The sequence below is a fragment of the Artibeus jamaicensis genome, unplaced genomic scaffold, assembly GCF_021234435.1.
Source record: "Artibeus jamaicensis isolate MK-2021 breed Jamaican fruit bat unplaced genomic scaffold, CSHL_Jam_final scaffold_916, whole genome shotgun sequence".
Taxonomy (NCBI): Eukaryota; Metazoa; Chordata; class Mammalia; order Chiroptera; family Phyllostomidae; genus Artibeus; species Artibeus jamaicensis.
Window position 1 is genome coordinate 54,956,793 of NW_026522059.1, and position 15,886 is coordinate 54,972,678.

General features: G+C 35.9%; 1 protein-coding gene and 1 pseudogene across 2 annotated transcripts in view; both read right to left on the reverse strand.

Annotated features, from left to right (window-relative positions):
* SPIDR (scaffold protein involved in DNA repair) overlaps positions 1-15,886 on the reverse strand; it is a 381,397-nt gene that overhangs the window by 323,006 nt on the left and 42,505 nt on the right. The window lies entirely within an intron of this gene.
* LOC119042571 (hsp90 co-chaperone Cdc37-like 1) lies at positions 9,155-10,314 on the reverse strand (annotated as a pseudogene).

Below are 15,886 nucleotides of genomic sequence, written 5' to 3' on the forward strand. Positions count from 1 at the left end.
GTCTTCTCAGGATCCTTTACATGTTCTGACACACCTGGGACCCCAAACAAGCAGAAGCCTTCATCTGTGGTGTTTTTCAAAGAAAAAAGCAATCAAAGTTTGGAACTAACACTGTGTCCCAATACAGTGATAACCAAGATAATATAAACTGTTCATCTAATGTGCCACAGTAATATAAAACTATACTAAAAATTTATAAAAGTAAAAGTGCCAGAGACCTCAATGCCTCAGTCTTATCACAGATGTCTATGAAATACCAGTCACTCTATATTTAGTGTCTTAAGATGAAAATACAGTAAATTACATAAAAATGTTAACCCTAATTACATCCAGCTAGACAAACTACAGAAAATTTATTGTAATTGATTTAATGATGCAAAGAAAATTAAGTAAGATGCATGTATGGATGTGGGTGTATACGTACCCTACATTTTAACTGCTTAAATGTAAATATCTATGGGCAGGACTATAAGTCATAAAAAGAAACACATTCTATGAAAACAAGATCTTAAAATTTTTTCCACTGAAATAGTAAGGGTCAGATAGTGCTCTTGAACTGAGAAACAAATCCTTGTTAAACAATCTAAGCTAATACCATTCATATTTAGAGACAACTATAGAGAGAAAAGATATGAATTTAATCATTTTCTCTTCCCATGAATAGTATGAAGTAGGTATAAAGGGATTCTAGCCTCAAATCATGATCTTAAATTTAGAAAATCTTTTAGGTCCTATCTCCTGTCACATATGAGAATAGGACAAACTCATTTTTGGCAAAGTTTATTTGGGGAAAAAACAATTTTAAGCCCTGGCTGGTGTGGCTCAGTGGATTAAGTGCTGGCCTGCAAACCAAATGGTGGCCAGTTCAATTCCCAGTCTAGGGCATATGCCTGGGTTGTGGGCCAGGTCCCCAATGGGGTGGGTGTGAGAAGTAACCACTGATATTTCTCTCCCTCTATTGCTCCCTCTCTCCCCCCTCTGAAAATAAATAAATAAATAAATAATAATTTTCAATATTTATTATAAAAAAGTAAAATGGTCTGCCAAAATGCAATTTACTGTTAATAGATTTGATAAATAAGGACGGCAACTCGTAACTGGTTGGACAGCAAATACTGTCAGAATACAATATGCTTAAGCCACACATATTTTAATGACTACACACAAATCCCCTGAAACTACAGTTACATATATCTATAAATTTTATTAAATTTACTGGGGTAACACTGGTTAATAAAATTATCCATATTCCAAGTGTACAATACATAATGTGTACATTGCATTGTGTGTTCACCACCCAAAGTCAAATCTCCTTTCATCACCATATATTTAAGCCCTTTTATCCTTTACTATCGTTCAGCTCCCCTTTTCCCTCTGTTAACCACCATAATGATGTCTGTGTCTATGAGTTTCTGCTTGTCTTGTTTGCTGCTTTCAGTTTTATATCCCACCCATGAGTGACATCATATGGTTCTCTACTTTTTCTGACTTATTTCACTTACTATGATATTCTCAAGATCCATCCACGTTGTCATAAATGGCAGTATATCTTTTCTTATGGCCGAGTAGTATTCCACTATATATATATGTACCACTCTTCCTTATCTAATCATTTGTCAAAGGATACTAGCTTTTTCCATGTCTTGGACATCGTGAATAAAAAAGAAAATGTATATTTTATGTTCTCTGATATCACTTACTGACCTTCATGTAGCTTTAAAACACTATGTGCTCAATAAAGAGATCTGCTTATTTTTCTCCCTCACCTTCCCCATTTTTTTCAGAAGTCCAAATTCCAGACTTTGAATTCACTTTTATAAGTAAAAAATAAAACCAAAGCAAATATTTTTTAAAAATTAGTTTGAGGATTATTCTGCTTTCCTCTGCAGAAGTTTCAGCTCAATAAGAAGAACCAGAAATTGTATGGAAAGGAAAATAAATGCTATCTTGCTCCATCATATCTAAAAAAAAAAGTAACCCATATTCAAAGTGAAATAAGGGAGTAAAAGTTAGATAAATAAAAGAGGTTTGACTTAAGTAAATTTCCTCCTTCCCTTAGCCTTCCTACACTCCTCCTCTCAGTCCTTTTTTCAGATAGATATCCTAGGACCTCATGGGATAAAACTACGAGGTATACACTGAGCACATCAGCGTGCTGACAGACTCCCCCACGGGCAAGACAAACACGTCAAGTTCTAACAGGTAGCTAGGGAGTGGGTGTCAAGAAATGGAAATATGGGGCAATCATTTTCCCTCCCTCAGATACAAATACCAAAGTGCTCCATGCCCAGACATTTGTGGAATAATCTAAGATGAACAAGAAGCAAATTAGTATAGAAAGTTTAATCTGTTCCTATATATATATATATATACTTGATAAATTAATACTCTTCCCTCTATTCCTTAATTTCCTTTTTAAAAAATCAAAACCTTTTACATGAGTACTGAAACTGACAAGTGGAATACAAGGAAATTCCTCTTCTCTTATGAACTAATTTAAAGATTCCATTGGGTGTCCTCATCTACTGTTTACTAGCAGAATAATGCAGGGCAGGTTTTTAATTTGAGAAACAGCCACGTTATCCCACAGGCAACATAAAGACGGTGATACCTATTTCAACAGGATCACTGTGGAAATTAAATGAGAAAATATATTCTGCAGCACTCCTACATATTAGGTAGAAACCCACAAAATAGCAGCTATCATTACTATCATTAAAAACTGAAGTTCGGCATCCAAATTTTCTAGGGCTTTCTGTATATACAGAGCAGGGCAAAAGTAGCTTTACTGTTGTTCATATGGAAAATGATACAATAACTAATAAATGCCAATATAAAACTACTCCATTTCACATTCAACTATAAACCTACTTTTGCCCCATCCTGTATCTGTCTGACTTTAGGTATCGGATGCAACCTCTTCCTGCCTCGGCCCACTACAAACACATGGTCTGCTCAATGTTTTTCATGAAAACATTTTCTGGAAATATAAATTACACAGATCATAACCATATATTCAACCCTAGGACACATTAGCTTCATTAAAGAGCAGTATACTGAAAAATTTCATTATGTAAAATCCTGGTAATAGGTTTTCAAATGACTAATACATGTGATCATGAATACTTATTACATACTAATTTAACTATTTTTCTTAATGAAGTGCAGAATGTGTCTCTTATTAACTTTACTCACAGTTGAAAATTCTGATTATATGATGATGCACATTTTGTTATATGTTTTCAGCTACTTCAGTGAAAGCTTGAGTACTGAGGGACATTCAGAGAAAGCCATCACTGAAATTATTCTTCTACGACAGCAATTCTGATCCTGTAACTTTGTCCTTTCACCCTCATTATAGGTATAAAACTGGTAAAGGTAGAGAAATTTAATAAAATAAATATAGAATAAAAAATTATAATATCACCAATTCTATTTTCATGAGAACTGAATTTTTAAATAATTATATTTGGTTATGCTTTCACTACAGACACAGGTATTTAATTCATCAGTAGATGAGTTTTTCCCACCAGTTTAAAAAAAAATTCCTGCCACTATCCATTTGCATGTCTTCCCTCTACTCATTCATTCATTCACTCACTCATTCATAATAATCCTGGTCCTGAAGAAACTTACAGTTTTACGGGGAGAAAAGCAAATAAGACAATGATTACTGGGAGCTATGAGAAAGGGCACTATGGAAGCAGAGGGTGCTATGGTGATGTAATACCTAAACCCTAACTTTCAGCTAACAACTACAATATGCTTCTTGAAGAAGGAGAAAAGGTGGAAGTCTATTCCTTCCGGCATGTAACATTTTAAAGTTTTCTGAGAAATTCATATGTATTCAATCATATTAAAAATATTTAATATTGTTCAGAGGTCCTTGGAAGTGCAAATCTTCCTTTGCCAAAGGAAGATTTAAGGGGTAAAAAAAAAGTTTTTTCCACGCGAGCTTCATTGCAAGCCCAGCCAATGTAATCCAGGTAGAAAAATGTCCCAAAGAACACTTATATTATAGCTTTTTGATATGTTTGATTTTAAATACTTAATAAGTGTCTATGAAAGCATGTCTGTTTTATTTTGTATTGAAGAAAACAGGTTCCCAGCCCTAACTGTTCCATCACTCCATCACCATGAGTCTGACCTGTGACTGTTATCCATTAACCAGCTGGGCTGTAAATACATGTTAAGCAGCCAAGGACAGAAATCCTGCCAGACTCTAGAAAGGCAATTAATGAGTAAGAGAGACAGTGATCAAAGAAAGATCACCAGACATTAGCCAAAAATAAAAAATTAAAAAAATATCACATATTCTAACAGACACTAAGGTAAGCAAGCCTTCTTTAAAACCATCACTAGCTGCATAAACTTAATCACCATGGCTGACTAGGTTAATCAGTGCACTGAGTAGGGGAAAAAAGGTTATTCCTTGGAGGTCTAGTCACCTGGTTATAAGGTAAGATACATTTGTTCACTCACATATACATAAATATTTTTAGAAAAATTATTTAAATGTGTATAATATTCGGGCAAAACTACTCTGATCCTTAGCTTTCTGTGTACTTACTGCATTTTGAATACAACAGGGTCAATGCATGCATTTCTGTGACTGGGAAACATAGACAGTAAAAAAGAAAAAAAAGGACTAAGAAAGAACCATTCATTCCAAAGAATGAGTGAATAAATATATTTAAAAATGGAGAGATGAAGGTAAAAGTATCCTTATCAAACACTGTATTATTCTTCCTTCCAAGCCACCTTTTCCAGTTTTTAATTCCATACCTGAATGAGAAAAGCACTGAATTATGTTTCCTTTAGCAGTACAGGGTTAAATGAAACAGCAGAGTCCATGCAGTGCACATTAGGTACTTGTCTGGTACGGTTAGGAGAGCTGTGGTATTTCACCAATTCACGAATGGAAAATCAATTAGCAGACAAGAAGGTTGTATCACTATTAAGGTACTGTATGCATATGAAATCTTAAAAGTATTAATAATTGTATTTTTTAAAAACTAATTCTGCAGACCCCCTAACAAGCCACAAACAAGAAGAGTATCCCTCACTTAGTTCAGAATCTACACTGAAACTTATCTGAATGAACTTAACCCTGGTTGGTAGCAAGCCAGCAATCTTCGTCACTGAATGACTTAACAGAACACTGTGTTCTTGGCACAAACACAAAAAAAGGTGTTGAAATCTACACGAAAAAGAATCTCAGCTTACATTTTAAATCAATTTTTAAATATAATGATAAAAGATATTTAAATGTGGTAAGTGAGTTCTAGTGTTTGGTACATATTTATTTAGGTAATTTCATTTACCCTTACTCCAAATGAAGTACTAATTTTCCATTTGGGCTCCTTTCAACATCTCTCTGAACACTCACTAGAACCCTTCCCCAAGTACAATGAACCCACACTCTGGTGTCCTCCTCCTCCTGTGCCTCCTTCTCTAACAATATACCTGGAAAATTCCAAAGCACACCAAGCTAGTACTTGAGGGAGATACAACAAGTAAAGCTAGAAATAATGTAGTAGTGACTCACTTCTGTGGAAAGCCCTAAAGAAAAATATGGACAACAGCTCAGTTCTCTCATGCAATGCAGTCAGAACAGGTTACATCATTCACATAAAGGTTGTATTAATTCATCTACAAGGTAAGATGCAAATGAGAAGGCAAGTGAAAGGGAATCTGGCCAGGAGTCTACATAATTTCTTTCAGGAAGAACACTACTCTTTCCCTTTAGTTTTTGACATTCTCCTCTTGTCCCACTCCAAAATCTAGGTCTTGAAAAACACCATTCTTGGTATGACATTAGTTCATCCTCACAATTTGCTGAAGCAGTTTTTCTCTTTACCCTCAGAGCATGCCAAACACTTTTCCAAAGTGTTTGGAACTCCAAAGTTACTTAAGTCAACTCCTTTTTCCTCAAACCCTTCAGTAAAGTTAACCGGATTTACTTACTTGATTGATTTAAATGTGCATAGAGTACAATTCACTCTTTGGGGAGTACATTTCTACTCATTGTGACAAATGCATGGTTGTATACCCACTGCCACAGTACTGAAGTTCCCTTATCCCCAAAATCCCTGTTGCCCCTTTGTAGTCAATCCCTTAGCCTAACCATTGTCAGCCACTGTGATTCCACTATGACAGAATTATAATATGCTTGGTTATGGATTCTTTCACTTAGTGAACAGATTTTAAGATTTACCCACTTTGTTGCAGGATCATCAGTTTCTTTTTATTATGTACTGGAAGTATTTCATTGCGTGGGTACATCCATTCACCTGATGCAGGACATCTGGGTTAAGTTTAGTTTGGGGAGGGTATGAGTAAGTTAAGTTATGGGGAGGGTATAGCAATGAAATTTCACGCTCAATTTCTTGTGAAAACCTAAGTTTTCAAATCACCTGGCTAAGTACCAATAATTGAGATTGTTGGGTTTATGGTAAGTATATTTTTAACATTTGGGTGTACAAGTGTTCATTTACTTTATTGTAATATTTAACATAATGTTATACAAACTTAAAACACACACATTGATTTGATACAGTTATATACTGTCACATACTTGCCACTGTAACAATAGCACTTGTATGTGATTTGTGCCTTTGGTGTCTTATCCAAAAAAATCACTGCCAAACCCAATGTTGAAACCTTCTTCCCTGTTTTTCTTCAAGAAGTTTTATGATTACCAGGTATTTGATCCATTCTGAATTAATTTTTGTGAGTGGTATAAGATATGGGTCCAATTCCTTTTAATTTTCTCTCTTTTTTTTTTTTTTTTGCATGTGGTTATCTAGTTTTCCCAACAACATTTGTGAAACATACTATCCTTTCCCAAAAGGTGTTTTTGGCTCCACTGTTGAATATTAGTTGACTGTATATGTGGAGATTTAATTCTGGGCTCTCTATTCTGTTCCACTGCCATGTGTCTATCTAAATGCTAATACTATGGTATTTCGATACTTTGAAATCATGAAGTGTGATGCTTCTTTGTTCTTCCATAACAGGACGGCTTTGACTATTTGAGGTTTTTTGTAGTTCCATCCAGATTTTAGGATTTTTTTCTATTTCTGTGAAGAATACCATTAGAATTTTGATAGGGTTGTGGTGCATCCATAGATGGCTTTGAGCAGTATGGACAATTTCACAATATCAATTCTTCAATTTTTCCTTCCACTTGTTTGTGCCTTCTTTGATTTCTTTCAACAAAGTCTTGTCATGATTGTTGTACAAATCTTTCATTTCCTTGGCTAAATTTATTCCTAGATATTATGTTGGCTTTGATGCTATTTTAAATGAGATGACCTTCTTTATTTCTTTTGAAGATGTTGCATTATTAGTGTCTATAAATGCAACTGATTTCTGTATGTTGATTTTATATCCCATACGTAACTGAATTAGTTAATTCCAGTAGTTTTTTTGGCTGAGTCTCTGGGATTTTCTACATACAAAATCCTACCATCTGCAAATAGTGAGAATTTTACTTCTTCCTTTCTGACTCAGATACTTTTATTTCCTTATCTTCCCTAATTGCTCTATCTGGGACTTCCAATATCACATCAAATAACATTGGTAACTGGGCATTTTGTCTTCTTTCTAATCTTAGAAGAAAAGCTTCCCATTTTTCACAATTGATACAATATTTAACTGTGGGTCTGTCATATATAGCCATTATTATATTCAGGTATGTTTCTTCTATACTCAATCTGTTGAGAGTTTTCATCATAAGAGAATGCTGTATTTCATAAAATGCTTTTTTTCATCTATTGAAATGACCATGTGATTTTTACCTTTCATTCTAATTTTTTAAAAGATTTTATTTATTTACAGAGAGGGGAAGGGAGGGAAAAGAGAGGGAGAGAAACACCAACATAGTGAACATCAATCAGCTGCCCTGACCAGGAAGCAAACCGGCAACCTTTCCGTTCTCAGGCTGCTGCTCAACCCACTGAGCCAGGCCAGCCAGACCTACCTTTCGTTCTATTCACATGATGTATGACATTTACTGACTTATGTATGTGGAACCATCTTTCCATTCCAGGGGTAAATCCCACTTGCTCATGGTCTATAATCCTTTTAATGCGTTCTTGAATTTGGTTTAATATTTTATAGAGAACTTTTGCATCTATGATAATCAGAGACAATTATTTACAATTTCCTTTTTTTATAATGTCCTTATCTGGCTTGGTATCAGAGTAATGCTGGTCTCATGAGTTTGGAAGTATTCCCTACTCTTCAATTTTTAGGAAGAGTTTAAGAAGATTTGGCCTTAATTCTACCAAACATTAATTAATTAATTCGCCAGTGAAGCCATCTGGTCATGGGGTTTGGTTAGTGTGATTATTGATTTGATATTTTTGCTTATTACTGGTCTGTTCAGATTTTCTATTTCTTCCTGATTCGGTCTTGGTATGTGTGTTTTTCTAGGAATTCAGCAATATCTTTAGATTATCTATATTTTTGTCATGTAATTGTCCTGTTTTTTTCTGATTATATATATATATGGCTACTGCTGTTTCTTTTGATTTCCATTTGCATGGAATGTCTTCCATCCCTTCATGTTGAGCCTGCATGTGTCTAGAGCTGAAATGCATCTCTTATAGGCAGCAAATATAGTTAAGAATTTTTTTATCCATCCAACCATTCTGTTTCATTTAACTAGTAAACTCAATCTACTTACATTTAGAATGACTGCCATCTTACTGTTTGCTTTCTGGGTTTTTTAAAGTACATTTTTATCTTTACTCATTTTTGTGGAGGAGGGCATGTACCTACCCACACAAAAATAGACTATAGCAGATGCCTCCTAAAATCAACCAGTTCTTGTAAACATTGCATTTGTATAGATTTTTCATAGTTTGATTCTAAAATTGAGAGCAGTAAGATTAAAGGCAAATTTAGTAGCAAAAAAACACAGTCTGGTTTGACTTCTTATAAGATATGGCATCATTCCTCTCTTTGGAAAACAAACAAAAAACCTATTAAAAATTTTTTTACAAAATGTTTTAGTACTTTTTACCATATCATCAAAACCAAACAAAAATGAAGTGTGGTATTCATAAAAATGTCAAGAAAATAGCCAATCATATTCTTAATCTTAGTGTTCCTTTCTTGTAACAAAATAGTATGGCCTCAGTAATGTTCATCCTTTTGGTTCATCAGCTTTTTTATGTACTACTGAGTTTAAACTGCAGAGAGCTATACTGATAAAATACTGAAGATAACTTGGATTCTGTGGTAAGTACTCTAATAAACCTACAGACCCAACACCAGAATGGGGAACATGATTTTGAACTGTCATCAATTGAAAACTTGGTGACTGAAAATAAGATCTAACACTTGACTTGAAAGGTTCATTTTTGAACGCTTCACAATAACCTTTGGCTTTCTAGAAAAATGGATGAAAACACCCTCGCAGATCCACCTTACAGTTTTTGATCATTTTTCATAATAAAATGCATTACAACACTTTGATGTGCTATTTGTTCCATCAGAGCCCCTTTCTGTTAAACTTCAGATGAAAACACAATACTTAGTAGTCTGTTCACATACAAGGTATGAATGATCAGACAGTTTTTATTACCCCATCGACTCAACATGCCAAAATGTCTGATTTTTTATCATCTTCCTGCATAAATGATCCTGATTTATACCCATCTTCTGTTTATCTTTTAATTCTTCACTCAAGAACGTGTTCTATTGATTTTAGAGAGAGAAAGGGAGAGGGGAAGAGAGAGACATTGATTGGTTGCCTCCCTGTACATGCCCTGACTAGGGATCAAGCCCACAATCTAGGCATTTGCATTTGCCTAGGGATTGAAACCCCAAACTTTTGGTGTACAGAACAACACTTCAATCAACTAAGCCACCACCAAGTCTCTTTTCTTTTACTTTGATTAATAAAACTCTTATTAAAACCATCTTTGATAATGGCATCTACATTTCACAGACACATTCCCTCTGTCTCTCTCTGGACTAGAGACTGTTCTTTGTGCCACTATTTTTTTTCCCCATTAATTGCCTCAGTTCCGATAGTGATGTTTTTGCTTTGGTACATTCCTAATCCATGGACTCAAAGCTATGCAACGCTTTATAAGGTACCAAGTTTCTGCTGAGCGTCTATAAGATTCCATTTGCATACCACAGAGCTCTTCACAAACTCTTTCTGCTTTTGGCAAGCCATTTCAAATCCACTGGTACACATCTGGACGCCTCTCTTCCATCTGGAGGCCTCTCTTCCTCAGCCTCACCCTCTGCTCAGGGCAGGGTCCAAGGTCCTGACAGCAGCCATAGCTGCTCCATGATCAGCTCTGCCAGGTCCTACAATGGACTCAGCAAGAGTCACTTTCTAGTTGTTTTGTATTTCCATTCTCCCCATCCCAACCCCCAATACCTTTATAAATTGGTGGTTTTCCATGTCAGTATGTTCTGTCTTCCCCCTTTTATTATTTTTCATGAATCTACTCTAGATTTTTGCTTTCTGGTTATCATAAGGTTTGCAAAAACATGTCACAGATAAGATGGTCATTTTATGCTAATAGCAACTTAACTCACCAACAGAAGCTCCACCCTTTTACTCCTCCCCTTTTATATTTTTGATGTCACAACTGACCTCTTTTTATGCTGTGTATCTGTTAACAGATTACAGTAGCCATAGTTATTTTTAACACACTTTTCCTTTAACCTCCACTATAGTTACGTGGTCAACTACCCTATTAGAGAATTAAAGTTTTCTAAATCTGGCTCTATTTTTCACCTTGATCAGTGGGTTGTATACTTTAGTACCTTTTCATGTTGTTATGAATGACTTTTTGATTCTGCTTAAAGGACTTTTAGCATTTCTTGCAAGAGAGGCCTCAGCTTTACTTTGGGAAAGTCTTTATTTCTCCTCATGATCCAAAGGGTAATTTTGCTGAATAGAGTATTGTTGGCTGTCAATTTTTACCTTTCAGCACTTTGAATATGTCATTCCACTCTCTCCTGAAGTGTAAGGTTTTTGCTGAGATTATCAGCTGATAGCCTATCAGCTGATAGGCTGATTAGGGATTCCTTTGCAAGTTACATTCTCCCCCCACACCACCCCTCCTGCCTTTTAGTATTCCTTCTTAACATTTTGTTTTTGATAGTTTCATTATATGTCTTGGAGATCTTTTGGTACTGAGATAGTAGGGTCAACTTTTAGCTTCTTGAACTTGAATATCTAAGTCTTTTCCCAGGCTAGGGAAGTTTTCAATTATTATTTCTTTAATTTCCTGTCCCCTTTGCCTTTTCTTCTCTTTCTGGAACCCTGATTATTTATATGTTTTCCCTTTTGAATGAGGCCTACAGTCACGCAGGCTTTCTTCACTCACTTTTATTTTTTGTTTGTTTTACTCCATGTTACTGTGAAAATCTCATCTTCTAACTCACTTAATTCAACATTCCATGTGCTCTACTCTGCTACAGGTATTCGCTATTATATTTTTCATCTGATTCATTGGATTCTTAAACCTCCAGAATCTCCACTCTGTTCTTTTTTATGGTTTCTTTCATGTAAAGAGTTCATTTTATTCTCTTATCTTTTTCTTAATCTCGCTGAACTACCTTTCTCAGTTTTCTTGTAGCTCATGAACTTCTTCAATACAGCTATTTTGGATTCTTTATCAGAATCATTGATACCTTTTGGTAATGGCATATTTCCTTATTTTTTTTAAGTTTCTTGTATTTTTGTGTAGCTGCTTTAACATTTCAAGTATCTTTACTGGTTATCCCAGATGGAGTAGAGTTCCTAGGTGTTGCTTCTCTGGAGTTTTCTAGGTTTATCATGGATCACAGGTAATCAAAGGTTAATATGGATCATGCTCCACTCTTCTTGCTCCCTCTTGTGGCAGAAATCTTAACCGCTGTTTTTACTCCCACTACAGCTCACCACACTTGCTTCAGGAAAACTCTTATTTTCCAGAAGGCAGTGATGTAGTTCAAGGTTGTGGTTCCTTCCTTTCCCACAGACCCCTGTCTGTTTTTCTAATACTGTTCTCACTGCCACACTTGGGGAAGGGGGTGGCTGAGACATGGTGGGGATATCCTCATGTGGAGTACTCACAGAAGCTTGTGCACAGAATTCCTGCTGAAGTCCTGAGGCAGACAGCAAGAACCAGATTTCTTTAAGGTGCTTTAAAATTCCTACCTGCTTCCTTCCATTTCCCTTCCCCTAGTCATGGAGGTCCCACCTCAGAAATCAGGGTGCTGATACTGAGAAATCGGTTTCTCCAGACACCACATGCACATTGGGATGGTCAGGTACTCACTATTTTTCACCTTCTCCATGGGAGAGGCTGCCTGCTCCGCTGCCAGACAGCTTGCCCCATGTACTGTCAATGGGGAGAAGGGAAGCTTTGCAAAATCCCTACCTCTCCTTTGAATCCAAACCCATCTCTAGACCACTCTGATGCCATGCTGCAATGGCCCAGGTCAGCACTCGGCAGTTACTTTTCCCTGACAGGGTGAGTGAGGGTGGGGCCTGCTTGCAACTCTCTCGAATCTGCAGCCCTCAGCAAGGTCTTCCTTGTTTATTTTCAGATACACAGGTGTGCTAGAAACCTCCCAGGTCCTTTGGTTTAGGAGGCATTTTTATTCATGAGTGGATGTCTAATCAATTGTTTTAAAAAGGCAAGAGAAAGGAGGATGATGTATGTAGCTGTGGTGCTAACACCATTTATCAATATATCCATAACTTTGCGAGAAACTGCCAGTGTTTTCCAAAGTTCCTGTCCATTTTGCATTCCCAAAAGCAATGTATGAGTACTACAATTACTCCTCATTCTCAGTAGCATTCAGTGCTGTCAAGTTTTGGGGGTTCTGTAGTCATTCTAATAGGTGTATAGCACAAGTACACTTGAAAACTTGGAACACCACACATATGAATCTAAATTCCTATCCCCTCATGGACAATCAGAGTTTAGATAACACTATACTGAAATTCCTATAATGCAAAAACTGGTTAGAACTGTTGCTACCTTTCCATGAACATATTCTTTCCATTATATCACAGCCCCTACCACTCCAAGCTATCTGTACCTGCCTGCTTTACGTATCCAAGTTATCTGCCTGACCGGTAGAGACACTTGAGTTTGAGACCTACATACATACACTGGTGAGAGTCTAGTGCGCTACACTCAGGCCTATCCCCTAAGACCATATCCTCAGGCCCCTTCACAATCTTGCCCCAAGCTATCTTTACAATTTCACCTCGTATCTTCTCTACCCTAGAGTCCTCTATTTCAGCTTGCAATACTACTTAAACACACCTCTCTCTCCCTATCTCTTTACTACTTTCTGAAATATTTACTACTTTTCTGAAATATGAGCCTTCAAAGATCCACTCAATTTCCTCTCTACCCAGTTTTCTTCCCATTGCTTTTAATACCTGGGACCTTAAAATAAGAATAACAGTATGACGCAAAAACTGTTTCTCAAACGTCACAGCACTGCTTTCAAATTTAAACTTTCATTTAAGCCAGCTATCCTCCACCACATACCATGGGATGTGGCTAACAGCAGTGAAGAAATGCAAGATACGGTCATTAATAATGTCGTTTCAAACTTCTGCCCCCTTATTTAAGAAACTAGAGCAGATTCACGTCACACTTGTTCTTACATTCTTAGCTTTCTTGAGTAATAAAGTCAGGAATGAATTAACTAGCACCAGAAATGCACATAGCCCTGAGACTGTATCACAAATTATATCAAATGTCCTCTTCACATGTATCAAATAAAAAAAAAAGGTTTAGAACCACCAATCTTAGCCATCAAACTGTGAAAACTGTGAAACATTCCCATAAATAATCCTTTTCTTTTCAGAGTTTCTTCTTGGGAATCGAAATTCTCTTTGTTATAATTTACTTAATCCCTCTTCATACAAATTTTATTCTTTATGATGGAAATGATAACAGCAAAGTTACTGGATTGTTATTTTATTTTATTTAAACATTTTTATTTATTTATTTTTAGAGAGAGGGAAGGGAGGGGAAAAGAAAATGAGAGAAACACCAATAATACATAGACCAGTTGCCCCTTACATGCCCCCCTACTGGGGACCTGGCCCACAACCCAGGCATGTGTCCTGACTGGGAATCAACTGGCGACTATCTGGTTCACAGCCTGGCACTCAATCCACTGATCCACACCAGCCAGGGCTGAGTTGTTATTTTAAAAAACATTATACATACAGTGACCTATCAGAGTGTGTGCTGCAAACAGGTGAGATACCTAAGAAATGCCCTACAAACATTTTCTTTTTCCTTCCACTTCATTAACTTATTAAGTCAACATCTGGTGAGCATTTACCACATGCCAACCTCTGTGATAGGCACTGGAAATGATAAATAAAGCTCAGACTAAGAAAATGCAGCTCTCAGACACCTGGAATAAAAATTTTCCAGTTTTCCTATTTGCTTCTTAATTTTAATGCCATCTTCCAATTTTTATATTGATAACAAATTTTATAGGAAAACCAGCTCAATAAAGGAGGTGTACATCCTCAAACACTAGTATTAAGTAATTTTTAAACTGGGGGGAAAAGGCAAAGATCAAACTGAACAATGAATAAGACAACGCTAATAATCTTTAAAAACTTTTCCTAGGTGAAAAATTAACATGGATAATAGAGCAGCCATGTAATTAGATATAATATCAATCTAGTAGTACAATAAAGTTAAGACGGCTGGATAACGACCTTGGCATGTGTTTATCTTACCAATTTCCAACCCAATGGAACCCTAGGTAAAAATGAGAAAGTTATTTTATAAATTACCTATGTATTCTGAAATGTCTGCTCACAAATGTGACCAGCCTGATTTTAAGAACATGCAACAATCATGTCCACGATTCCTATGTTAGTATAGTACAGACTAATAGTAGAAAGGAAAAGTCAACCAAGGTGGATATCTGCACTAAAAATAAGTAAATAGTGAAATACTAGTGGACATAAGAAAGGGAGTTTACAATATATACTAAAAGCACTCTTTAATAATATATAATTGGGACTTACTTCCAAGTACAATAGAGGGTAAATTAGAAATATGAGAAAGAAGATCTAACTTGTGTTCCCATTGTAAGTAGATAATATATGGCAGAAAATCTACAGAAAGGAAAGCAGTGAGGCCAAAGGAAAAAAAAGCAGGTGTCAGTCACTCAATCTGTTTCTAATCCTGAACCTCCTCAGTCCACACAGTAACTGCACTATCAATCCTGGGTCCTTGGGCTTTCACTTCTCTAAGATTCAAATAATTCTATCTGAAAATAAGAATATAGAAACATCTCCCAAGCTAGGCAAATATCCCCTCCATATGCTAAATTTCAGTACAAATAGTTAAGACTTCTATAACAGTTTCCTTAAATACAAAATTTCATTTAAACCAGCATTTTCAGAATCATTAGAAATAGATATAAAGAGTGAGATATAGAAAAAAAGATGAAATAGAAGGAAGAGTTGCAATAAACATATTGATAATACTATTTGGGAAATGACAAAGGAAGCTAAAGGAAAGTAAACTTGCCTGTGAGGAACATGTTCTTGGGTCATTTTTGGCATGGCGGCAGACTGGTATGGGGTGAGGCAATATAGATTGTAGAGTAAAAGATTCATGCAAAAGTTGCTGATATGGCCAGTCAAGACATGCTAATATTTTCTATACACTGTGGCAATAAAGCTTTAGAAAAGGAATTTAGAAAATATTCCTGGATGTACATAGGAATATTACACAAAGTTGTACACACATAAGGGACAAAAGGTACAAGAGGCTCTGGTAACTGTAAGAAACAGAAAATGTATGTCAACAATTTAAACAACAACAAACCAGGAATGAAGATTAAGATAGAAAGATTAAGGTAAAAA